Here is a 26,840-nt window from a genome sequence, read left to right on the forward strand (position 1 = left end):
AATATCGATGAACAAGATGTAATGTGTAAAACAACTAGGTCAACCTTTGCCAAAGAGATCCTTTTGGAAAATTCATAGAATGAAGTGAAAACCTAAGGGAAGGTTGGCCACACACCAAGGAACATTGGAAACAATGAACTAAAGCTCTGAAAGCAACAAGAATGATCCGCAAGATTCGCGAAAAGACAAATGGGTCCAAGTGGTTATGGTGTTCTAAGCTAGAAAACTATCTCAAATTCCGAAAGTGATAACTTGCCGAAAAAGGATCCAAATATCCCGCGGACTTAGGATAATGAAGATGAACATGTTCACGAGAAAAATCTAGCTCTGCAAGATCCAGTGAGAAAATACAAAGAAACGTAGAAAGAAATGTTGAAACTGCAAAACATGAAACAAACTAAAAGAAAATGTATTTGCTTGATGCAAGATTGCCAAGAACCAGAGATGCTCCTACATCAATCTCCAAATGTGACTCCATTCTCTCCTAGTATCAAAAATTAGTACCATAAAGGATCAAAACCTTGTAATGCGCATTCTATGTCATACCGTATCTACCTCAAGTAGTTAAGCTTACTCAAGAGGAACCACACTCTGATACCGATTGTTGAACTCAAGGCAAGACTGAGAGGGGGGTGAATTAGTCTAAAACAAATATTAAATTCAGCACATACACTAGTACAAAAACAACAATATATGACTAAAAAAACTACCAAAAATTGTTGATAAATGACTAAATTTGATCACGTGACCACTAGTAGTTTATTGCCAGTCATAAATCAATTTGGTCACATGACCACTAGTTGTTTTGATTGATCAATTTGGTCATCAATTTGGTCATTGATTTGGTCATTGATTAGGTCATAGATCTGGTCATTGATTTAGTCACTAATTTAGTCATATTTTAGTCACTAATTTAGTCATATATTTAATCATTAATTTAGTCATATATTTAGTCACTAATTTAGTCATATATTTAATCATTAATTTAGTCATTGATTGTTGTTCTCTGGTCATTTATTTAGTCATATTAGTGATTTATTTATTCACATATTTAGTCATATTAGTGATTTATTTATTCACATATTTAGTCATTAATTTAGTTATATATTGAGTCATTAATTTAATCATTGATTGTTGTTAAATGGTCATTTATTTAGTCATCATAGTCATTATTTTAGTCCTTATTTTAGTCATATATTTACATCTATTGGTACTATATTTAATCATTTTTATTTATTGGTACTATATTTAATCATTTTATAATGCAAAAATAATATAACATTAATCTCGAACTAGATCATAAAAGCAAATAAAAGTATTACATATACGAACAAGCTACATGTAAAAATTAAAAGATTGATTGAACATCATGACAAACAAGGTAATCTGCAATAATAATATATAATGCAAATACGTATATATAAATCAAGTTATAAGATGTCAAATCTGTCTAAGGGTATATATGTAAATATAATAAAAAATGTCAAAGTTGTCTAAGAGTTTCCAACTCTTTCAAAATATTCAAAGTACTGCATAAAACAATAAGAAACATGATAAACATATTCAACTATATCATTTTCTACAAATATTTTAATGGCCACCTTGTGAAGGTTCCCTCTTTCTCTTTCAAACGGACAACTCCATCTATTTTGTCTTCAAAAGGAAGAGGTATGTTACTTGTGAGCGTTAAAATATTCACATTTGCGTCGCTTGTTCCTTTTAAGTTTACTCCATGTAGAATAGATAGGGAGTGAATCCTCTCAATGCCAACAACAACACTATCAAATGGATCCAACAACCTAACTTTATCACCTTCATTGAATTTATCAGTGCGTTTCTACAAAAAGAAAAAATAACATGTTATATTAATACATATGTAATGATTACCCTCATTTGCACAATAAAACAACCATTAATTTAATAGTACGTGTGTTAAAATAATTATAAAAAGAAAATTTCAAAAAAATTGCAAAGATTCTATAGCTGAAAAAAAAGACATCTAGCAGACCAAAGTTATAAATTCACTGTAATAGTCATACAATTATAAGAAATACTACAATGTCAGTAAAAGTAGTTTTCTGCACACATTTTCATATATTATTCTGCATAATAGTCTGATTACAAACGTTATTTTGTGTCATAAACTTAGTGACAAGTTCTGAAACCTATTGGGTTGGATGGAGGTGTGAATCCACTTCATTTTGGCTTTCGAATCACCTTATTCCATTAAGTATTGGCTGAGATATTCACATTTTAGTGGAAGGCTGTCAAAGCCCTCATTAGGGTAAACTGAGAGGTATTAAAATGTAACATGAAAAGCCTTTTGGTGAAGAGTGGTGTCGAGGAAATAAAAAAGGCACCTAACGACACTAAAGTTTCATCAAAAACCCAACATTGATGAAAATAACAATGGTCTTGCCGAAGCAAACTTTTTCGATGAAAGGATGATGTCGGAAGAATCAGATGAACTCTTGGCGAAGGCAAAGTTTTATTGAAATATGTATTGTGATGGAATCATGCCAAATTTCAGTGAAAGGAACTTGTCAATAAAACAAGGGTTTCGATGAATGGGATAAACAACTTATCAAAGAAACATGTTCTATCGAAATGAAAAGAAAGCAAGACAAGCACATCAACTTGACCCTCAAAGTATCTATTGAAAGAACAAGTTCCATCGAAGTATCCAGTTCGATGAAAATGGGCATGGTCTCATAGAGATGGTCTCATTGATGAAAAGGACATGTCGATGAAATCCCAAAAGCATCTGCTGAAGCATGAGACTCATCGAAGTGGGGCCCTCTAGCCGGAGTCATAGATCGATGAAATGGAATGAGATCTCATCGAAGTAAAAGGGGTTTCGATGAAAATAAGTTATCAAGTAAAGCATTAGAGTGCATGGTGAAATGGGACCTTTCATCGGAAATCCAATATCGATGAATTCAATGGATAACTCCTCAAAATATGGTTATCGATAGAAAATGCATATCGATAAAAAGTGAAAACACTTGAGTGAAGAGATAGTTTCATCGCAACAAAATAAATAGTGTTGGGTCTATACTAAAGATGGGCATAGATGAAACTAGGGCATCAAAGAAAATGAAAAGAAAGTCATCAAAGGGGTATATTTCATCAAAATAAGAGTTTCCTTCAGGAAATGTGGCACGCTCATGCATCGATAGGCATAAATCAACAAAAAAGTACAATCAATCCGTTGGGAAATATTACATGAATCCAAATGAGTCACATCATCATAAATTCAAAATGCATTTCTTAATGACTGTTGCAATACCAGAAGTAATCAAACTACTCAGATACCAAAATTGTTCAGGCGGATAAATTCATCAAGGAAATAAGGAACTGGTGCAGCAAGGGTCACAAAATTCTTCATAGAAAGAAGTAAAAACTGTAAGTGCTTCTCAGAATATCTTGTCTTCTTTTGAATTGAACATACAGATGGAAGCTTCATCATCTAGGAAAGCTAAAAAAAAGAAGAACAAAGAGCCTCACCCTCCTGAAACCAAAGAAGAAATGTAATGCCCCGCTTGGAAACCCCAAAGGGATAAAGCTAAAACACAAGAATAGAGTGCAAATATTTTTTTATTTTTATTTTTAAAATTAAACACGACATAATGATACAATGAGTTATCATAAGTTCAGATAACACAACAAAAGAATTAAATAACATCTAAAGAGTTTCCCAACGTAATTACTTGATTCAACACTTAACTCAACTCACGCTAATTAATCCAATTAAGTTGATTAACTTAATGACATGATAATAATATAAACAAGGATAAATTTGTTTGGTAAGTTAAAATTATAGACAACATGATTAAGTTCACCCATTACAATTTAACCATACATTACATTCAATCTTACATTAAAAGACATGTCATGCATCTAATTTCCTTACATACTTAAATTTCATTATAAACTAATGAATACTTTTCCATTATACTAACCTACATGTTTCATGATCCAAATTACTGCATTTAATAGGATGACTACATACATGCATTTAAGATCAACATCATCTAATTCCACATTATACATTATAACCATAATGCCATCCATACATGCTAAATTAAAAAGGAAACAAAAGAACATAAACACCACATAACACCAAAATGATATCGGAGTTCACCCCTAGTGGGCTACATCTCCGGGTCTGCTCAACTACAAGACCCCTCTAATAAATAATAGGGTGAAGAATACATAAGGTTCACATCATTTACATCCTGCCATCAAGGCGTACATAAAAAAATAATACATACGACCACATTGGTCCAATAGATACATGAATGATCCCAAAGAAAGGAAAAGGATCCATCTTAACATGATAAGAAGCAAATATAAAAGAATAACTGGAGCATCCATGAGACTAAGTCCTCGCAACCCATCATAAGCAAGCCATGGTCTAACATGAATATCAGGTTCTCACAAGGGAATACACAACCATATATGACTCCACAATAGTGCTCCTATCAAAGACAACACAAACAACACACTAGTGAACATAAGGGATAAGTGTCATCACATAACTTGGTATGGTTACCATGGCAGACCTCCATAGGTTCTGACCCCATCTATTGGGTTACCCTGGCAACCTATCCCAAACCTCCAACCCATCCAAGTTCCATGTGGACCTAACACATCCTTTCATGAAGACAAGGTTGTTGGTTTGCCATTTCAGGCCTTCTCACTGCATGCCAAGTCTGTACTAGCCCTCATCCCATGCGCAAGGCACAATTATTTTCTTAGTGTTTTTATTAACTAAACTCTCTAATATACTATTAGGTTATCACTTATTTAGACACACTTTCGATGGGCTACCCTACAACCGCTTTGGGCACGACCCCCACTCGAAAGCCACTTTCCCAAATGACACTAGACCATAATCAAACAAAACTCCTAAACCAAGGAATACACCAGGACAAGATTACAGAGTTCAATACGGTAGGAATACCCACTTGGCCAAACAAGTCTTCATACAAGGTGCACTGATTGACGATACTCTAACTAGAGACATGGCCAACTATGGTCAACCACATACCAACATTTCAACACCCACATAAAGGACATGACCGGATACAAAACCATCACATGAAAACAGTCTAAAACTCGAGGTCAAGGACATAAGCATATTACAAAATAAACATATGACAATATCCAACATTCACAATCAAGGACTTGCCATTTCTTAAGCAAACGTGAATACAAAAAATTAAACATGCATAGACATAAATCGGAAAAGACAAGCTTCTTCCATATCTTTTAAACGTTACAATCGATCCAGTTTTCTAAAAGATCTAATTAGATTGCAATTTGTCTACCTTGTCTAGGTACATGTCGCTCATGGTTTACTAACTCACTAAAGTTCGTTTTGCATCATAAAATAATATAAATACTTCATCACGAGTTTTCAAACCAATCACATTACTATAATTAAATAAACATTAATCAACTAAAATATGATATTTATTCTTCAAAATAAAACATCATTCTCATACTTGTTCCAAACAATTTATCTAAACTTATCTTTTCCAAAACCAAGACACACTTTCTAGAATATGGAAATATACATTAAAAAGAACTATGGTAGATAATTATTTCCCAATGAAATAAAATTTAATCACAAAAATTTCTAAGCTAAAATATTATTTTAATTCCCAAGAATTTAACAAATAATATAATATTTATTTTTCTAATATTTTCCAAAAAAATATAAATATTATTTCATTTGTCTGTAATTTACTAAATAACATAAATTAATTTCACCTTCCAAAATTTATCAAAAACATATGATAAGGACTTCCAAAATATCCCCATAACATATATTAATTTACTTAACAAATTTATATTTAAAGAAATACAAATTTAATATAATTTAAAACATATTTTAAATTTTTTTTTAAAAAAAAAATAAAATATATATATATATATATATATATATCTTTATATTTTACGCATTTTTATGCGGGCCAAAGCACACCGCAAAAATGGAATACGCGGGGGGAAGGGAGCTGCTACCATTGGTAGCGCTGCTACCATTGGTAGCGCTACTACCATATGGTAGCAATCCTCTACGCTTGGTAGCGCTGCTACCATACGGTAGCAGTACGCTACCACTACCTTTGGTAGCGCTGCTACCCTATGGTAGCAGTCTGCTACCATCCCACGTGGGGGGTAATATCATTTTTTTTTAAACTTAAAAATAATAAAGAACAGTCACAAATTGAGCCAAAAAAAATAATTTCCATAACTTCATGTTTTTCAAAATATTTACATCTACAAAATAACCAGACCTAGAAAAGGTAGATTTTTCCAACCAAACACCATATTTGGCAAAATAAGATTGATTTACACACATTTATTCAACAAATCTATCAACCCCAAACTAATTTCCAATTTAAAACTTAACTCTGAGAATATTCAATGGTGTTTTAAACAAAAATTCATCATGAACAACCAACCCCAATATTTGGTTTTAAAACAATTTGAGCAACCAAAATCTAATCTAATCTGGAGGTTGCGAAAGAAGGCAAGGAGGGTTTGAGTTTGTGATTTAACTACCACTCTCCCATTTTCCACAAAGTTTAAGAGATTATAAAAAACACAACCAGATTTCTTCAAAAACCAAACAATCTCTATTAAACAAGGAAACCAAATAGGTAAACAAGAATCCTACCTCATTTAGCAATCTTGGGAAAGATTTGATGAATAGCCCAACTTGCAAGCTCAAGAAAATCCTTCTTTCCCAAATGCCCAAAATTTGCATCCCAAAATCATTCTCTCCAAAAATAATCCTCTAGAAATATTTTCCAAACCTAGGTTAAATGGAAAATGTTTGACCAAAGTTCTTTTTTTTTGAATTTAAAATATTTTCTTTGAAATAAAATGAAAAATCATTCTTTTCAAACAATTCAAATATGCAACAACTTGCTTTTATTTAAAAAAATGATTTTCTCAATTAATTGAAACTAACATTTCTATTTCCAAAAAGCCAAGGAGAGTAAAATATTTCAATTTTCAAATTAAAATTTAATCTTTCCTTTCAAAATGCATAAACTGAATAAATTCATCATTTAAAATTAATCATTTAATTGAACTTGCTACAAACATGAATAGAGCAATTCCAATTAATGATTAATCGCACAAAAAGGGGTCCTATTTAATTTAGTCCCTTCATTACTAATGCATAAAAACATATTTAATCAAATTAAATACTCAATTTTACCACATGCAAAACACGCAACCCAAGAAAGCCAACCAGATACACGACCCGCATACCCAACCGAAGGAAAAACTGACGGATGACTGACGATGCTCACTTGAGCACAACCAGGGTAAAATGAGGGTGTAATGAATACCTAATCCAATCTCTTAGGAACAATGAGGTACACTCAAACTTGTGAATCTAGGTGGAGACGAACCTTGTACCTATGCGGTACTGTACCTACAATCTCTTGCAATCATGAACTACACATGCATACATATATGTATTTAATGAAAGTGTTAGCCCGAGATTAATAAAACGAATCAGAAGAACAAATAAACTTACATAAGAATTGATGTGAAGGCACCTTTACAAGTACGCACAATAATCATAATATTTGACTATAACATTACCACATGGTAAATCAACCATCCAAGAAGGCCACATAAAAAGTCAACCAAGGTCAAACCAATTTTAAAATCTGATTAGGGTAGGGGTACTACAAGAAAAGCAAAAACGACAGAAAAAGGAAGGCTGACCCTTAGACCAGGACCTAATAGACCAATTCCCTCGCTCAAGTCTCCGGTCTAGAAAGATTAAGAATGATGATGAGGAATTGAAAGATAGATTTGAAAACATAGGGGACATTTGTACAGAGGTTCGAGGGCATGAATTGTTCATTTTTAGCTATGGTAGAAGGTTTGTAGTAGAGCCAGTGTGCAATATTTGGAAGCTAAATCTAGGGAGACTTGTCGTTCCCAATGTCTTTGCGAATGTAGAGCTGATAACAACGTTGGTAGACAGGTATGACCCACAAATGCAAACCATCTGCGACTATAAAGGGAATCACCTGTTGCCAATTAATAAAGAGTACATTGAGCAAGTTTTCGGTCTAGAATGGGGGCATGAGGATGAAGTTGATGCCAAAAAGTTGGTGGATGAGTATTTAAACATGGAGAGAACATATAAATGATGGAGACTCCCACCACACAGACCGAAGATCGAAGGAGCTGTGACATTGTTTGCAATTACTGACAAAGCCCCATTTGATGTTAACTTGTTTTCTCCCTATTTTAAGTTCACCTATTATTGTACTGCACAAGTGTTGGGCATGGAAGCCTCCCCATTAATGGACATTGTTGCTATGGTGATTTGTGTCGATATCTAATTAAAGGACCCAAGGACCTTTGATTATGCTTCTTACTTAGCTCGTGCCATCAACCATGGGTTATAAAAATTAAAGGGAGACAGGGTTAATGCGAATTTTAGATACTACTCTCACTTTATGCATATGTTGCTATACGTTGGTCAAGATATAGGGTTGTGGACTCAAGGTCTGTCCATTAGGGAGTATGATACAATAGGAATCCGCAAGCCAATGCAATTATGGTTATCATCTTGGGACCAAAGATACATTAACAACCAGTACATGCACTTTGAAGAACATTTTGTGAAACCGTTATACAAATTTCTTGGACATCCATGTAATTTTTCACTTTCCCCCCAAGTTAAGAAATTCCTTCGACCTAAAGATTTTGATGAAGAAAGCCACATTACCCATAACTGGAGGGATTGGTACTATTTCTTTGATTACACACAGATTAGGGTGTATGGGTTCGAGGGAGATCCTTACTTATTTCCTGTGACTGTCCTGAACAAAATTGCTTATTTGAAAATCATTAGGCAATTGTCTATAGCCAGTGCCAAAAATATTACAGATCATGGGAAGTAGTCAATCATGCCTGGCTTGTTGTTCTTTTTTGATTTTATTGTTAAGAGTTCAAAAAGTTATGGTTTATTGCAAAATAAGTTAGAATATTTCTACCTTGTGAAAGGAGACCCCAGGCCCAACTTTGATCCAGAAGGATATAGGCGGGGGGATAGAATGTCACAAAGATTGAAAGCCACAAAACATGTGCCATTAATTATTGATGACTTCATCAGGAATGTGGAAAGGGAGGAAGCAATCAAGAAGAGGTCGACGCATGATAAGATAGCTAAAGTATATGAATGGAAATTAAGGAGTGGCAAGATCAACGAAGAATTCTTGGAAGCAATTGATGACCTCATGGCCAAAGTGAACAAACTAATGTCTCATGAATTGGAGATTCTAGATAATGCAGTGCCATTGTATGTCTTTAGAGAAAGGATTAAAGATCTTAGGGAGACTACTCCCATTGCCCACTTATCCCTTGAATCCACTACTGAATTTGTTAACATTGAAGAAGATGTGCCACCTATTGGGTTTAGACTTGATCACCACATGGATCTAGCAACAAGACAACCCTACGAAATGGAAATTGATGATGTCAGAATCCTTGAGCATGAGGAATTTATTTCAGATCAGGATTTTATTAACACTCCTGAGTTTGAAACCTTCTTATATCAATACAAAGGTAGGATGATTAGGCAACAGATGGGAAACATGAAAAAGGAAGACACTCTATGAATGTTGTAGGAGGAAATCAATGCTAAGAAAAGAGAAATGACCCCTGAAAGAGGAAGACAACTCCTGAAGGACATTGGTGTGATAATTTACCTTGGGTGGGAAATGAAAACTGCTATTATGTTTGATAGCTTCAAGAGAAAGCAACACAATGACAAGTAATTGTTACCAGAGGAGGTTGATAGGATCTTTATAGGTTCAGGGTATGATCCAGAGCAGAAGGACTTGTTGCTATGGGCTCTATATCCAAGATACAAGAGACCCCTACTAGTAGACATAGATGAAGCATTTGGCCACCTCATGATCCATCAAGTTGGAAAAATAGACCCTAGGATCACTGCCTAATTAAACCTCGATGTTGCAAAGATAAACAAAGAACATGTTGAGTTCTTGGTGAGGGAAAACCAAACTTCAAAGGCCTTTATGAGAAAACATAGGAAGAGAAACAATATTGGTAGGATAAGGAATTATAGTTGGAATCAGCCCCAAGGATTATAGAGGTTGGACTTGCTACTTATGAAACTAATAAAGATATACTTGAAACAATCCAGGACACTTCATATTGGAGGTATAAGAGCGAGAAAGGGAATAGATTTCTCAAATCTGCACAGGCTCGCACTATCAAGCTTGCTAATGATATTGTTGATGCTCATTTTAAGGTTATGCTAAAGTATTCTGAAGACTTCTGGATGATGCACACTAGTACCATCAAAGAATACACAGAGCATATGAGGTTGCATGAATAGATCCAGGAGATCATGAGCACTTATGAATCTATGACTCCAGAGGATAAGAATGAAGCAAATATGCTACTGAAGGCACACAATGAATTCAGGGACAAGTTGAAAAATGCCATCCAATTCTTGGAGAATGAATAATCGATCCAATTGCCAGCCATGTTCTGTGATGGAGAACTCATGTCATTGGGAGACTGACAACTTCAATTGACAGGTTTCATGAGCACAACCAGAGGACTCGTCGATGAGGATGGGGATCTAGCTCCATATGTGATCTGGATGATAGAGAGATCCTATACCATGGAGAGTGCAATGAAGAAATGGACCTCAGACTTCTAGTGTTACCAGGATGATGATTATATCAATCATATTGTCATACTTAATTTGTTTATGTCTAAGTTTAACAAGCTATAGTTGTTTAGTTCAAAAGGGGTGCACCCTTCATTTCAAAATACTTGTGATTCTCATATATATGAGAAGGTTTTGTAATACTATTCGTCATCATATAGTTTTAGATCTCTACAAGAATTTATCAAGACTTTGTTAATGCAATACAATAGACTTTGCTTTCTTTTGTGCAAGCTATAGAACATATTGTCGTGGGTATCAATTCCTTGTGATATTATTACAATAGATAAGGTTGCTTGAATTTCTTGGTGTGGAATGTTGTTGAATCTAATATCCCTTCTTATGAATTATTAAGAATAAGGAATTATTTAATAACAAATGACTTCTTTTTTTAAGTAATTAACTCAAAACCTTCATGAGAACTGATATATACAATAGTAGTTACCACTTACATTAAGAATGATGGTTATAATTTGCTATATCGATATATTTATCCCTCTAATTGGTACAGTTGATATATGAAGCGATATATGATCTGCAACTATTATTGGGTTACGATGAAAGTGATACTCAGAACTTATAATGTATGGTCCCTATCAAACTGATAACATATAATATATTTGCTATGTCTGAAATAACCATGGGGGTTATGCAATGGCAATGTTCTCGTTAATATTATGGAAATACCATTATGCTGTCCCTAATACAACTATAAACTTATGTTATCAGTCTTCTCTTTGTCTCTTATGGGGATGATGATTAATTGTTGTGTCTAATTATTTCTTCAAAGTATGCAAATAATAGTGTTGTTTCTAATTGTTGACTTCTAGTCGTGCCACCTGAATATGCAAATGGTGGTTGCTTGCTTTGGGCCGATTTAACCACATATACTAGTAAAAATAATCAGAAAAACCTTATTTGTACTGTACAGATTAGTTATCTGTGATCAACCTCATGTATGGAAGCTTATCTAATAGCCAAAAAAAGTATAAAAAATATTGTTTATTAAATGGTTCATATAGATTGCCTTTGTTATATGTCAAATGATCAAACTTAAATACAACATGTCCATTAATTTCCCAGTCATCATGCTCTAGGATTGAGTTGCAAACTTGTGTTGTGCATAGGGGTTGAAGATTTTGTAATGTTCCCTATTCGATGTTGTCATAGTTCAAATTATCTATGAATCATTAAAGAATAAAATATCAATTTTTCATACTAGATAATTAATTCTTTCATCCCTAATCCCTAATTCTTAATTCAATGTACCAACCTTTGTTACTAGTTCATCTTTAAGGAAGGAGGAGGATATGTATGTTACCAAAGTGCTTAGAGACCAAATACAATAGGTTCCCTCAAAGTTTATAGATCCAAGCCCTTACCTATCTTGGGTCTATACCCTCAAGGCTTATGGGTTGTTGATCCCCACCCTCTCTTGGGACTTAACCTATTGCTTGGATTTAGACTGCCCCTCTTTGGAAAATCTCATTCCCATCTTCTTAAGTACTGGCAGTAATAACATGGTTTAGACTATAAGCATACTAATTTCTTATGTATTATGAATATATATTATTATTATTTATTATTAAATTATATTTCAAAGTAGGGACATTACAGTGAATGTTATCTTTAATTTGATTAAATATTCAATTTGATCATCAGAAGTATATTGGCACAAAAGAAAAAACAGGTACTAAAAGACAAAAGAAAAGTAAAGGTTTCATAGCACTGACCTCAAGTTGAGCACAACTACTACTATGAATATCATTCACATACTGCTTGAATTCATCATCATCACTATCAATATTGGCAGCTCTATTGGCATCAAGGTGTTTTTGTTTTTTTGTTTCTTTGATAAAATTTCTCTGCATGTAGTTAAAATAATTATCCATATGAGGAGTAATTCATTTAAAAAATAGTCAACAAAAGGCAAAATTTCATAGATTCGTTGTTTTATATATGATCAAATACATTTGCATACATATTCAAAATACAATATAAAGATAATATAGGTCATAATCAAAATATTGAGGGATAGAATCTTACGTGATCTGAATCCATGGAATCATGGTCATTCCATGTATAAATTATAGGCTTAACAAAGGCATCCAACTGTGAAACTTTCTCAGTGAGATTGTGTAAGAAACTCATTATATCTTTTAACCCTTCATTTGAGTTGACATGATTTTGTGAGGCTCTTAGTGGGCATTCAATAAATGGATGTGAAATCTTTGTGGATGAACTTCATACTACCTGCTTCTCTCTTACTATTTTCCACCTAAAATACAATGTCAATTTTAACATATAGTCAGTCCAAAAAAAATTTAATTAAATAACACAATGTAGATTGAACCAAAAATCCATACACGTACTCCTAATTTGTCCATTTTGGATTGCAACTCACCTCAGCCAAATGACATATATTCAACGCTCACATTATCTCTTGCTCTCTTGCCTTTGTGACTCATTGTCAAATATTCTTCAGAACACATGATTTCTTTCAATGCCTCCCACTATTTTTGAGATAGAGTGGAGTAGTCAGACCTCTCTTTTCCCTCCATGATTGCTTTTCTACAATTGTATCTAAAATTGTTCATCAAAAGTCTCATTTTGTTTTTAAAATATTTTCTTGAGATTTATCCACCAATAGTGTCAAAGGCATTTTTCATCTTTTTAATAGATTTTTTCACACTTTGTGGATCTTGGTCTGCAAAATTTGATTTACAAATATCCAAATGGGCCCTACATCTTATGCCCAACTCAGTGGCCCCTCTTGCAGCATTTTCCCCAATGGGTTCACCATCTCTTGACACCTCAACCAAGAACACCTTCTTCCCTTCTGATTTTCTTTCTTTTGCATTCTTCTCTACAGATCTATATAAATCTTGACTCAATCTCTTTCTTTTAACAAAAGCGACCACATCTTCTGTTAAACCACTACCAATATTTCTAGCTGATCCAATACTTCCATCAAAAGTTGCAGATGCAACAGCTTCACTCTGAGCCACTGGCACTTCATGCTCCTCTGCCACATTATGTGTGGAATGAGTAGATAGATTAGTAGTGGTATATACATATTTCACTTCAAACACATCCTTTAAACTTGAATAAATCATCTGCAAATTCATAGTTCCTTTGCTCTCTTGTTTTTCAATAATTTCTCTTACACTTTGTGTTAAGAGATCACTATGTGGTATATTAGGCTGCACATCACCATGTGGTATATCAGGCTACACATCACCATGTGCTTTGTAAGATTTCACATCGCCACAACTATATTTTTCACCAAGTACATTTGCTGAGTCACAAAAACATTGGCTTCTACGAGTTGGCCGCATTGTATCTTTACTTTCTTTTTGTTTTTTCTCTGCTTTTTCTCTACACTATTTTTCTTGGCTGAAAAACAAAAAATAATATCATATCATGTCTTATGTACATAAAACTCTTTCCTATACAATTTCATTAAACAATAGTAAATAAATAATATACTACTTAGTGGATTTACAACTTGCCTATTTGTCAAACCTAGATGCGATAAAAAATCATTATTTTTTACCACACGTTCTTCACGAGAGCACTCATAATCTATGATTGGAACTTCAGAAATATGATCACTATCATCTAATTTATGCCTTGAATTCTTTTTCCTCATTCCTGATGTCCAAATAAACAATAATGTATAATTAGCTCATCAAACCAAACAGTTCACAAAGCATATCTTAGTCAATCATAGTTTGATACATAGAACAATGAATCACTAGAGCAGGTATAAGGTAGTAAAAACCATACCATGATAGTCATAGAGCTAAAAGATTGTCATTATATAGAAGTCCCAATAGATGCAGAGCAGTCCATGATACAAAGATAGAGTAAAGTACAGTCTAAGATAATGGCTATCTACAAAGATATTTCATCAAATGCTTGTCTTGTAGTCATTACTATTATAAGGCACAACTGACAGTCATAGTGTAGCATGGTTACAAAGATTAAAGCTAACATATTCATATAGAAACTTTTTTCAACATTAAAGCTTTCAAAAAGGTATTAGTTAGAAGGTTTGTGTCCTTACAACATAAAACAGTCTTAAAACAACATAAAAGTCTTAAATAAAAAGTCATAAAATGGGGCTCATCAATAATCATCTGCATTGCCAGCGAGATCAGAATCTTGATCACTAGTGTCTGCATTTTCTTGATTTTCTTCCTCATCCTCATTTGAGAAATGTAATACATTCCCTCTCCCAATTTTTTCATTTGTAATCAAAATTTCTTCTTCAAACAGTCCCTCATTGTCTTCATCCACTTCTTTGAATGTTTCTTGTAAATTAGCACATTGCCCATCAGGCATTACATCGACAACTTCCATGAATTTTTTCGTTTTGAACGAGACTCTGTTTTAATGACATAAGACCATCCCAGGATTCTTACATCCTCAATTATAAATGACTAGTTAATTTGAAGAGAGGAAACATACGGCTCATCTGTCTCTGATATAAATTATCGTGTATTTGCACGCACAAATCCATACTCATCAAATTGTACCATGGATGGTCAGATCCACTTCGATTTTAATAATATAGGACTATTTTCACCAAAATCCACTTGAATAATATCTTGGATGAATCCAATATAAAATTTCTTCTCATTTCCATGAAGAAATTCTGCACTAACAACACAATCACAATTAGTCTTTCCTTTGTCTTTTTCTTCCACTCTTAAGTGACTACCATAGGCCCACATTCCACTAAAACTCATAGCCCATAAATGTGGAGATTGTGAAATTTCACTTTCCTCTATTTTTATATCGTGACCTCCTTCTTTTGCATCATTGATTGCATTAGCAATCCATTCTTCAAATTTTGGAAAAGAATCTCCTCCAATCAAATCATGACGGTTGTGCTTTGGAGGTCGATGTTACATCCAAGTTTGATTCTCTTCTTCACATTTTCTACATAAACTAATGATGTACAAATAGTAAGATTAATAATATAAATATGTAAATGCAATTGAGTAAATAAATTATTGTGTAATTTCTTTTTTACTTGCGCCACTTATCGAACAAAGATATGTTTTGAAGAATAAAGGCATGTATTTCACTTCTTTCTTGATATGATAGCTTGAAGTGACATCCATTGCCTTCTAATAATTCACTTGCAACTCTATCATCTTCGTCATCATCCCATACATGTCGATTGACATTTTTAAAATCCTTCATATATTTTGTGCAAAATCCCATGGCCTCTTGCATTGAATATCCCTCAGACATGCTGCCTTCTAGTTTTACCCTAGTACGGACAATTTTTTTCAAAACCTTCATATATTGTTCTATAGGATACATCCATCTCATTCTTATTGGGCCACAATGCTCTAGTTCATATTCTAGATGTATCAAAAGATGCATAGAAATGTTAAAGATTGCTACTGGAAATTATCGTTCCAATAGACAAAGGACTTCAACAACCTCCTCCCTCAAACTATCAAAGTTTGAAGGATCTAATACATGGAAGCTCATTCTCTTTAATATTAGGCCCAGCCTTATAATTGCCAATCTTGGCCCCTTTGCCAAACTTGATATATTTACCACAATAGGTAAGATATTCTTGATTATGACATGATAGTCATGGGTCTTGAGGCCTCTTAAGCTATTAATGCCAATTTGGCTTTTGATGCTACTGCTTACATATCTAGTGGGAAAGCAAGTCTGAGAAATCAACTATAAGAATTGTGGACATTGTTCCTTTGTCCAGACGTAAGGAGCGTTAGGTTTTCTATATTTTTCAACTCAAAGATTTCGACGAATCTTTATTTCTTGAAAGTCTTCACTTGATGAAATAGTATCTAAGGCACCAAAAAGAGTTTCTATAATAGCATAGGCTATATTTTTCGCAGTATGCATAAAGTCAACATTATGCTTAATGGCTATATCCTTAAAGTATGGCAACTTATACAATATGCACAACCATTTTACACCGATTTCATTACATGGATCATTTCTACTATCTGCAATCGCATCATTTTCTATAAATGACATTCTTTTTTGTCCATATTCAATAATGTAATCACCTGATATTAGCAATGGTGCTTCACGATTCTCTTCTTGACCATTGAAATGTGTTTTTTGCTGATGATATGGATGATCCATTTTAAGGTAAGCATGATGTCCATAATAAATACACTTACACAAACTTCTTGAGTGCCTCACAAAATCCTTAAAGTTGCAAGAAGGACATCCATGGTATCCATGAACAAAGAGACTAGATAATGTGCCATACACAAGAAGATCATGAATCGTAAACAATAAGGAAGCTCTTAAAGTGAATTTGATTGAATGACCATCCCTTAAAGATTGAATTGCTTCAATTCCTTTCCACAATTCCATTAGCTCATCATACAATGACTCTAGATAAGCATCTATTGTTTCGGAAGTCACACTTTTCTTTCCTGGTATAATCAATGATAACATTAAGAAAAATGGTTTAGTTGCTAACCATGGAGGCAAGTTATAATTTATTAGAAACAGTGGCCAAGTTGACCATTTAGTACTTTGATCTGAGAATGGGTTCACCCCATATAGAGCCAAACCCAACCTTATATTATGACGATCTTGAGAAAAATGAGGCCATCTATTATCAAATTCCATCCACATCCTTGAATAAGGCACATGTTGTTGTTTTCCATCAGTGCTCTTATTTTGGGCATGCCACTGCATAAGTTTAGCAATGTCTCTCCACCTATACATTCTGAGTAATCGTGGGATTATCGAAAAGTGGTGAAGAACTTTTCTAGGAACCACAACTAATTTCAACCCTTGTCTATACCTCTCTTCATGACATTTCAGACATTCATTGTCAGTTGCAAGATTTTTGCAAAATAATACACAACCATTCACACATGTGTGGATGTTTTCATATCCCAAGCCGAGCTTATTGATTTTCTTTTTACATTGACTTTGTTTTGTTGGCAATGTGGAGTCATCTAGTAACAATGAACTTAATAATGCCAATAACTGATCTACACTCTCATTTGTCCAACCATGCACCACTTGTAAGTTAAGAATTTGAAGGATTGCTGTCAAATGACTTAACTTACAATTAGCATAAACATGCTTTAAAGAATCCTCCATTGACTTGGCCCAATCATCTCTTAGACCCTCATTCAACATTCTATCAACTTCAAACCCTTCATCAAACATTTATGCCTCTTCATCTATGTTTGGTGCCACTTCATCTATGTTTTCTGCCACTTATTCTATGTTTTCTACCTCTTCATCTCTCATAGTCTACAATTCTATCATATCTTCATAATAATATTAATCCCAAGGGCTTATACCACTATGCCCACAACTTATCATATGTTTATAAATCATATTTGTTTTTTTCACCTTTCCACCAAGACAATAATTACATGGACATGGATATTTGTCCAAGCTCATCTCATTAGCTACTCTTTCATCATGTGCATATATTGCTCTATAGTCAACATTTGACACTGATCCATCTGTAATATTTTGCATTCTAGTATTGTTTTGAGATCTATCTTACATTCTGAGACTGTAATAGAAAGAAGAGGATACAATGAGTCATTGTTTTAAGATCTATCTTACATTCATTTGAAGTTTACCTACTAAGAGTGGAATATGCGTGTGTTTCCTATCAACTTACTTTCATCAATGAGGGTTTCAAATTACCTCTAAATTTGCTACAGAGGGCCTCGCTGACTTCAAATTCTTTGCAGAAAACTTTGATTTCCTTGCCCCCCTTTTCAAAATTCTCTAGGTTCTATCCAAACAAGATTTATCGCCCATGAAAGTGCTTCAATACTTGTCCATGAAAATAAAAAACGTAAAAAATAATCCAAAGATGACATATTCAAGGCACATTCAAGTAACTAGTGATATTCAATGATTAAACATTAATGATTTATACTCTGATGCAAAGAAATTCAAATACAACATAATCATGAAAATTTTGTTTAATACATAAATTTATACAAGATTGAAATCTCATTTTATATATCTTACTATCGATGTAACCATTGCACTTTATTTGGTGCGAGTGCTAGTTATTTTGTGGATGACTAATGGAAATTGGACGAAAGCTATGCACTTTATAAGGAACTTCCAAATGTTTGATAGCCGCTCCTTTTGAAATCAAAAGCAACAAGAAAAGTGCAGAGTGGACTTTAGAGTACGTTATCAAGCACTGCAATGAGGATTGTATTATTTATAGACTCATTAGAGCTCTTCCTGTTTCAAATGAAAATTTTAAGCTCAAGAAAATGATGCTGCTGAAGAGTATTTCCTCATATGTTCACAATGAGTCAATTGTGTAGGAACAAATAATGGGACATCATGGATTTTTGTCATGTTATAACTCCATATCTGTCTTTTGTGGATGACTAATGGAAAGCAGATGAAAGCTATGAAATTTATAGGGTGCTTCCAAATGTTTGATGGCCGTTCCTTTTGAAAGTATACTTGGATATTGAATAGACATAATGATTTTTGTTTGACACTCATGAGAGAACTTATCGATAGATTGTACATTTTGCAGAATGGGAAGATTCTTGATGACCATTCTATGCATGTTAAAATAATTCCATCCCTTAACTATTACTTTCATTCTTAACACAATTTCTGTCAAACTTGATTAATTTATCTAAACTTGTTAAAAAATGCAGAGATTCCATAAAGTAGCTTCACCTACAAATATTAAAATTTCAAAATATGGAGAGATTAAGTCTTAAATAACACAAAATCAATGACAGAGATCATAAATAGACTTGCTATGATAGACATGATGGAAAGCTACAAAGTATAAAGGAGACATATCATAGTCACGTCACAACATACAAAAAATGCAGTCATGCTTCACATAATAATCAAGGCAATCAATCTATTATTACATGGGGCAAAAACATGATCAATGATCACAACTACAAAGCGGCTATACAAAACAGAGAGAAAAGCTAAAGAACAGTTATGAAGGTTTGAATAGTTTCCTCCCTCAAAAATAATGTTGTAGAGAAACACAGTCTAAGCACAAAGAAGCAATCAAAATCAGTTTTGACAATCATCAAGAGGCAGCATCCAGGGGGCATTAAATGATAATCCTTATTGTTGAAAGTCAAGGAAAAATTATGAGAATATTGATCCAAGATCTTGTTGGTAAACATAAATTCAAAATGACAGCCAAACATCAATGTGATAGAGATTAAGGCTCAAAGATCACAATGACTTTTATGATAGTTTTTGTCAAACCATGATATGAATAGCCCAAGAGGAATGGTAGTCATAAAAAAAATATTGAGACATGTAGCAGTTAAAGCTGAAAAGGGCAAGGCAAATACAATAATAGCAATCATCTACCCAAAGGAGCAATAGAGATTCCAAGAAACACAAAGCCACCATCATCGAGATTCCAAAGACCATTAAAATGTACAAGGGTCACATGCAATCCTATTATGACTGTCATTATGGTCCTTCTAGGATAGACCCAGCGGTGACAAAAGAGATATATGAGGTCATGATCAAGTCTACTCAAGGTGTAGACAAGGTTAGGACAATATTAGGATAGTGTTACAACCATTAAGATAGTAAGAGCAACCATAAAATGATCATAAGGGAGATTTATTTAATTATTTAAAAGAAGCACTCAGCCCCACGAGACAGAGCAACACTAGTCAAGATATCAAAGAGAATAACGCTTAGTTAGCAAGAAGGAGATCATTATCTTTATAGAATAGAGGTCATAGAGCAGCACACACTTAGGTATGATTAAAGACACTCAAAACATTGAAGAGCAGAGTCAATGATCAAGTAATGAAGGTCCAAACCTAAAGCATCTACAATGGACATCACAACTAAAGAGAAAAATAGCTAAAGGAATAAAAGAGATATCTATTGCAGTGCATACAGGGGCAGTTAAGCTGATTGCTCAAGAGGGACAAGCAATATAATTATGGTACTAATATTATATTTATTTACAAGTCTAAATGGTTTACAAGATAAAAGTAGTCAATCACTGTTATTGAATAGTTGTAAACAACAGAGACTGTCTATTAATTTTTTATATGAAAGTTTTAGTATGGTCTCTTTGTTTGAATGGTAGACTAGAACAATCTAGAGCAAGATTGAGAAACAATGCCATAAGAACAAGGATTGCAATAGTCATTAGGACAAAAGACTCTTAGTAATCTTACGGTCGTGAAGCCAAAATGACAATAGAAAAGGACAACTATTTGCAATCAAGGCACAAAATAACAATGCAAAGTCACAAGGGATTCTCAACCTTAAAGAGAAGCACTGTCAAACCCAAACAGAGCAACACACTGAAGTTTCTAGAATTAAGTAAGAGTTTGATATTTACATAAAGAGTCATACATACCAAGACAATGGCCGAAAGGATAGTCTTACACATAGAAATAGAGTCTTCATAAACTATAGATATAATGGTTCTTCTTGTCAATAACAAGAGCATTCATGGCCATATAGCTATTTCATGTCATTGTTAGATAAGAGAAAACATAAATGAGCAATTACTATTATTTTTATGGTGGTATTGTTTTTGGGGTTTGTTGTTGCCCTACTTGATGAGCTGAGATATTAGCTCTTTTATTCCTATAACTGACAAGTTTCTGCCATGTTTTAATTTGTATATCGGGATAGTGTTTGAGTCATATGATGTATTAAAGTTTGACTATGTGCATTCTAGATGATAACTAAACCCATTAAATCCTATTTTGTTTTGACCTTTTATTCTTGTTGCCATGCAGATTATTCCTGTTGTCATGTGGCTTATCATAGGTGATATCATGTGTGAATGTATAAGTGTTATGATTAATTAAAATAAATATATATATATATATATATATATATATATCTCTGTGTGTGTGTGTGTGTGTGTGTGTGTGTGTGTGTGTGTGTGTGTGTGTGTGTGTGTGTGTTCTATCTTTTTAATTGTAGGAATAAATGAGATGCTACAGAAGCAGTTATTCAATCATGTCATAAAGGCAGTTGGATATATTCAAGGGGTGGTTAAATATTCAAAACAACAAAGAGGATAGTGTGCATAAGAAGCAGAAAAGGAATAGCAAGGCGCTACCAGATTCATTTATGTTTGTCTTCAACAAACATCAATCTTGTAACACTGCCATGCTATATTCTTGGTTGTGGTTTAGCAGAGATCCATGTTTCCTAGGGATTAACTCCCTTTGTTTGCTGTCATAAATATTTTTCACCTCATTTCATCGGCATGACCTAGATAGCAGGAAGTTGTTATAGTTTTCTTATAAAAAAATCCCGTGCCTCTTCTCAAAGGTTAGAGACCGAGGATTAGAAACATAGTTGCATAGCATTTTTAGAATTAAAAGCATTTTCTTTCATTTCATGTGTTGTATCAACCTTTGAAAACAATGAATAAAAATGATGCTATTCTGAGTATATAGAATTAGATTTGAAGTATGGATACACTCATCCCAAGGAGCCGACTTGGTGAGTATTCCTGTGCATTTGTTAGATTCAGTTTTCCTTTTTGCTGCAGTAGATGTTCTAGCGATTGACTGTTCCTGCAGCCACTGGAACCAGATCTTGTGACTATTCCTACAACCAATGCAAATAAAGTAATTCCTGTTTGTCAGCTCTGAACTTAGTTAACAATTTTTTAATTAAAATTTTCTGTTAATGCCAAGCTTTCCTATAGCCATTCATTTTTTATAATTCTTTCTTGTTTATTTCAAATAGATTTAGTTGCTGCAATAATGTAGAATATCTATTGTAGGAACTTAGTGCATATATAGTGCAGACCCATTTCAAGTAATACGTCCCTGGGTTGACAAATAAATGAACTTTAGTTATGGAGATAATAAGTACACAGAGTGAATGCCCAATCTTTGGGTTGAGACTTTAGCTCTAGTTATTGTTCCTATTGGTGAGGCAAACATTTTTGGCATCATTGCCGGGGATGGTGTCAAACTAAGAACCTGTTATGGTTATGAATTTTCAAGCTTTCAGTATAGTTGTTTTTGATAACTGAGTTTGTTTTAAGTAATTCTCATGAATCTGCATGCATAGACGAATAAGAGATGCTCAAGGTAGATTCCTTCCTAACCGTCCTAATCATACAAGACTCAATCCATATGAACCACCAGATGTAAATCCTTTTTTGGCACTTTACCAAGCCCCAGATAATTTGAACCCCCTCAAATTTGAACTTTCTGAGAACAACCTTCATTTCCTCTTTGGACCTCCTGAAGAGGAACTTCGTTCAGTAACTCCTCCTCAAAGACCAATGCAAGGAAATCTACCCCCTGGTGGGAATAACCCACCTCCACTTTGTGAACCCAATGTTTGAGTTCCCTATTTCTAATCTGCATGATAATGCTAATCTCAAGAACATCCCAACTTCTTCCCTTCCTAAATTATATGGATTAGTGATAGAGGATCCCAACACTTTCCTATTTGAATTTGATGTTCTCTGTAGGAGTTATGATTATACTACAGATGCCCATAGACTCAAAATATTCCCTACCACTTTAAAAGAATCAACTTTGAGATGGTTTATGAGTCTAGGGAGTAGTACAATCACTACATGGGATAAGATGAAATGATTGCTTCATGTGAAATATAAGGATTATTGTAGAGGGGTTGACCGCCATGGGGATGATATTTTTAGAATGACACAGAAGGAAGATGAGAGTCTAGAAGATTATCTGAAGATGTTTCTATTCAGTGTCAAGAAGTCCAAGCATAATACTCTAAATGAAGATTCTCTTAAGTTAATATTTTTAAGAGGAATCAGTGATGAATGCACATATGTTTTGGACCTTATGGGAGGAGGTGATATAACACAATCAACATGGAATGACATTGGACAAATTGGTCAGAAGTATTCTAGATTTTCTTCTAAGAAGAGTATGCATTTCAAGCCAGGAATTTCTTCATCAACATCCAGTAATGGAGTTTCTCAAATGGAGCTTAGCCATTTTTTGAAGGATTTTAAGGAGGATATCATAAACAGTATGGGTACTTAGTTAGACACACTTTCAGCTAAGAAGAAGCATGAGGAAGCTGATGCAATTCTTGTAGAATTCTACCCATATTGTAGACAAAAGAAAAGAGACTGCAGATGTAAGATGGTTGCAAATCTTGAAGTTCCTAATTTCAAGACAATATAAGGAGATGATGAAAAAGTTTTCTATGTTGCTCAAAGGAGGCCAAATTTTCCAAGATAAAGTATGCCTCCCGATCCACTTTCTTTTTCTGGTTATAGTGGAAATTCTTATGCACAAAATAATCAATGACAATCTCCATATGTTCAAAATTTTGGAAATTATGAAAATTGGTATAATTCTCAAGGCCAAGGGAAGAATTTTGCCAATTAAAATCGATAGTGGTAGCAACCACAAGGAAATTGGTCTCAGCCTCAGGGACCATGGCAACAATTCCAAGGGAATTGGAAACCCACCCCTCAATGGAGAGGAGGTCACCCATGGACAAATCAGTCATTTGGTTATCAACAACTTTAGTAGCAGCCACATCGACTTGCTATAATGCCTCCTCCTACTGCCAATACTGTTCCACCTAAACCTACACAACTGCCCACTCAACTCATGCCAAATCCTAATAGCAAGCCTTAACAACAACAACAAGTTTATTCAGTTGATCCTAATCAATACCCAACTTCTTCTCTTTCTATAGGTGATATTCACCTTAGATCTGGGACAACTTTACCTAACCCGTCCCCTCCAGTTATAATTGAGATACAAAAGGAAAAAGAAATATCTAGCCCAACAACCCAAATACCTCAAAATCAGCAAATACCCCCCATTTCCTCAGAGGTTGCAAGCTAAAGATATTTTATAGGAAGAAGTAAATTTTGATATCATAGATCAGCTGAAACACGTGTTAAAATTCCACTGTTTCAAACTATTAAGGATGTCCCTATTTATGGTAAAGCAATTAAGGAGGCATGTTTAAAGAAACCAGGCAGAAAGAAAAAGGATCCACAAACAGTGCATGTAATGAGTGAATTGGATGATATTATGTTAGGAAAGGTTTCAATTCCTAAATATTCCGATCCTAGTAGTCCTATTGTGAAAATAGTCATCAATGGCACTCAGATAAAGAATTCTTTAATAGATTTGGGAGCAACCATCAATGTAATGACAAGAGATATTATTTAGAAAATTGACATAACCAGTCTTAGGCCTGCAGCTTGCTGACAATTCCACTATTCGGCCTGATGGTATGATTGAGGATGTAGTTGTTACTTTGGATTCCTGGGAATATCCTGCAGATTTTATGATCCTCTCTCCTAAAGCCACATTGGGAGGATATCCGGTTATTTTGGGGAGACCTTGTCTTGCTACAGTCGAAGCATATATTGGATGCCGGTTAGGGGATATGACTATTTCTGATCGAAATAGTACCAAAACTTTGGCTCTGTATTCTCCTGCTCAGCCCCAACTTGATCAAGAACAAGCTATTTGGCCTAACGTGGGAGAAGAATTTGAGGAAGGAGTCGACTGTCAATCATCTTATGATGACTAACAAAGAATCATTCATACAACTTAAGGATGATAATTTGATCCTCTATAAAATTCTGGCAACCACTAATATATTGTATACCCTATTGCCATAGGAACTCTGCACTTCTCATCTTTTTGAGGCATCTCAGGTTGATCTTACTGTCAAAGTGGAAGTTGATCTAAATAAATATTTGAATATCAACAATCAACTCACAGAGACTCAAAGAATAACACTGGTTGTATTGCTTAAATGTCATCAACACACTTTTGCTTGGGATTACAGACATGCATTGAATTGATCCTAGAGTTTGTACCCATCGTATTTATATAAAATAGGACCGTAGACTACTTAGACAGCCACAAAGAAGAATTAATCCTACATTAAGAGAGATAGTTAAAGAGGAACTACAAAAATTATTAAATGCTGGATTTATCTATCCTATATCGGATAGTTAATGGATGTCACCTCTAGTCATAGTTCTAAAGAAAGGAGGTAAATGGCGGGTATGTGTAGATTACAGAGCTTTGAATTTAGCAACTAGGAAGGATCATTTTCCATTGCCATTTGTGGATCAGGTATTAGATTCCTTGGCAGGGAAGCGGTACTTTTCATTCCTAGATGGATTCAGTGGCTACAACCAGATTCAAATTTCTCCTAAGGATCAAGAAAAGACTACATTTACTTGTCCTTGGGGAACACATGCATATTCTATTCTTCCTTTTGGTTTATGTAATGCTCCAACTACTTTTCAAAGAGTAGTAATAAGCATATTTTCAGATATTTCCCAAGATAGCGTGGAGATCTATATGGATGATTTTACCACTTATGGTTCAAAATTTGAAGAGGCATTGAAGAATCTGAAGAAAGTTTTGCAGCGGTGTGAAGACTACAATTTATCATTGAACAATGAAAAGTGCTTTATGATGATGCATGAAGGCATAGTTATTGGTCATCATATTTCTATAACTGGAATACAAGTTGACCCAGCCAAAATAGAAGTCATTCAAAACCTCCCCGCACCTATAAAGTAAAAGGATGTGAGAAGTTTCCTTGGTCATGCTGGATATTATAGAAGGTTTATCAAGGATTTTAGCAAAATTGCAGGACCTTTATATTGTCTTTTGACCAAGGATATGGAGTTTAATTGGACCTCTGCATGCCATGAAGCTTTCTTGAAGCTCAAACATGCATTAACTCAAGCACTAGTGCTCAAGGGTCTGAACTAGTCATTACCTTTTCATATTCATATAGATGCATCAGATTATGCCATAGGAGTAGTTTTGGGGTAGAAGGTTGACAATTTGGAGAATGCAATTTATTTCATCAGCAAAAACATCCAGGAACCCGAGCTTAATTATACTGTCACCGAAAATGAGATGTTAGCAGTTATATATGCACTTAAAAAATTCAGGAATTACATCACAGGATATAAGATATATGTGCACACTGATCATAAAACAATCATATATCTCATGAACAAACCTTCAATTACAGGAAGATTGGCTCATTGGTTACTATTGATGTAGGAATTTGATATTACAATTGTTGATAAACCGAGTAAATCCAA

Source organism: Cryptomeria japonica, chromosome 5 (genome assembly GCF_030272615.1).
Source record: "Cryptomeria japonica chromosome 5, Sugi_1.0, whole genome shotgun sequence".
In the NCBI taxonomy this organism is placed as follows: Eukaryota; Viridiplantae; Streptophyta; class Pinopsida; order Cupressales; family Cupressaceae; genus Cryptomeria; species Cryptomeria japonica.